Genomic DNA, 2805 nt, shown 5'->3' on the forward strand with positions numbered 1-2805 from the left:
TACTCTCAATGGCCATTCCTTTGAAGACAATGGCCAAGTTTATTTTCTGTATGTTGATAAAACTTAAGAAGTCATAATATACAATTAGTACTTAAGGTGTATTTGTTGGCCAGGCGTGGTGGCTCACTCCTGTAAGCCCAGTACTTTGGGAGACCAAGGTGGGTGGATCATGAGGTCAAGAGATCCAGACCAGCCTGGCCAACATGATGAAACCCCGCCTCTACTAAAAGTACAAAAATTAGCTGAGCGTGGTGATGCATGCCTGTAATCCCACCTACTCGGGAGGCTGAGGCAGGAGAATCGCTTGAACCCGGGAGGTGGAGGTTTCAGTGAGCTGAGATCATGCCACTGAACTCCAGCCTGGCAATAGAGCAAGGCTCCACCTCAAAAAAAAAAAAAAAAGATGTATTTGCTGATGAAGGTGAAGATGTTTTTCATAAATTCCACCCTGAGAACTCTCTGTGCTTATTTTCTACTTTCAACTGGAAAACGTATTCACTTTAATTTTTATTTTACATAAATTCTGGTTCTCTTTAGTTTTTTTATTCTTTGTGTTTCTCAAACTTAAGTATTTGCTGAGTCCCAAGATAACCCAAAACATTCTTCCGATTCGGGCTGGGGATAATAACATAAATTAGTTTTGATATTTGTAGTGATCACTTGAAACTACAGTGATAATACATAATAATACATATTGTGGATACTGAAATAGCATTCATTGAGAGTTCAAGTGCCAGGTAATGTTCTATTTATTTTACGTATATTAAATCATTTTGACTGCAAAATAACCCTAAAAATTAGGTGCTATTTCTTTCTTTCTTTTTTTTTTTTTTTTTTTTGAGATGGAGTCTTGCTCTGTTTCCGAGGCTGGAGTGCGGTGACACAATCTTGACTCACTGCAACCTCCACCTCCTGGGTTCATGTGATTATTCTGTCTCAGCCTCCCAAGCACCTGGGACTACAGGTGTACGCCACTACACCTGGCTAATTTTTTGTAATTTTAGTAGAGATAGGGTTTTGCCATGTTGGCCAGGCCAGTCTCGAACTCCTGACCTCAGGCAATCCACCTGCCTCAGCCTCCCAAAGTGCTGGGGTTACAGATGGAGATGGGGAAACTGCCAAGTGGGACATGTTGATCATACCGTTATGTCCATTCAATCTTCTTTCCAATAAAGGATTTGGTCACAAAGAGGACTGACAGCAAGGATAGCTTGATGCAGAAGAAACACATCTTTAAAGCTAGAAGTAAATTTGGAGCATATGCTCTGTTAGATATGAGTCAGCATTTATTCAATGAACACTCATTAAGCTCAAACTTAAAAACACTGGGCTAGGGTCCAAGAATAGGCAGATGTAATGTAACTAATAATTGAGAAATATATGTGGAAACATGCTATGTTTGGAAAGCAATCTATCTATAAAGATTAGGTCTAGAAGGCTTTCAGAAGAACCATGTAATTCCCCAGACTTCTAGTTTATTATTTCTAGCCCCATAGAAGAATTTACCAAGGCAATACCATTTTCACTTCAAAATAGGTCCACTCTATTCTTTGTGCCTCAAAACCAATACTCTATTTAATGCCCTCTTCTTCCTAGGACTGACCAGAGGAGACTGCATTGTGTCTAAATAGGACTGTCATTTGTCCACTAGAAAAATTTTGTTGGGCACCTACTATCTGCCAGACACTGCCAGGTGCTGTTTAGACAGTGGTGAATGAGACAAAAATGGTTCTAATTCCTGTTCTCCTGGAGTTTACTGCCTAGTATGTGCTTTGGTGGGCTACAACTAAGTGGAAAAACATCTGCTATAAATCACCAAAGCTATTTATTCAAATTTCCAGTCGTAAGGTGGCACACCTCCAGTGATTTATCGTGCAGGATTCTCCCTTGCTGTGCATGTTCCTGCAAAGTCTCATTAGGACTTTTGAACTAAAAATATCTGATCCAGCTAAATTTTGGAAGAGGAAACTATTATTTGAGGAATTGATTTTCAGCAGCTGAGTGCCTCAGGAAGTTAGGAATGCCCTGTGGAGCTTTATGCCTCTGGTCCTCTCATTTGAAACCAGCAGAGGTTGGAACAGTTCTTAGTTATTAACATCTAATGGCTGTTTTGTGACTTCTCAAGTGCGTTGGACTCCTCCTCCCAAGTCCCAGGGAATGGAAAGATACTTATTTGAATTTAATTAACTCAGAGGAGATTCGGCCCAAAGGATAATGATTGCATATACCGGGGACTGAATGTTCCTACATCTCCCCTAAAACTTTATGATGGATTTGTTGGACTAATAATTGCCAGGAGTATGTGAAAAAGAAGTCTCCCCCAGAAGTAAAGCCAAGGACAGAAAGTATCTGTCACCACAGCTCTCCCTCTGTGCCTCAGTTATGTTCTCACCTCTGTCTGTACGTGCCTTTACTGCAATACTCCCCTTGCAGAAAACCACCTGTGGGCCAGGTAAAAATTCCATCAACAACACAGAGAAGAGAATAGCAACAAATAAAACTTCCCATCTTGGCTTTCCCTCTGAGGTAGACTGTCAGTCTATTTTTCCTTCCTAAATATGTGCATACAGATTGTCATTTTGTTGACTTGAAATATCTTTCACCTTGCTAGGAGTCTTCTATAACCTCGTTCGTGCCACCCAAATTCCTGTGTAGACTGAGGAGATACTCCTTGTAGGAAATGTGATTTTATAGATGGTACAAAATCGTGCACAAAGCCATTCATTTACATAGTCATTCATTCTCACACATGTGTTGTGGACCTGCTGTGTGTCCAGCATTGCATTAGGCCCTTCAGGTGTGAGT

Source organism: Papio anubis, chromosome 3 (genome assembly GCF_008728515.1).
Source record: "Papio anubis isolate 15944 chromosome 3, Panubis1.0, whole genome shotgun sequence".
NCBI lineage: Eukaryota > Metazoa > Chordata > Mammalia > Primates > Cercopithecidae > Papio > Papio anubis.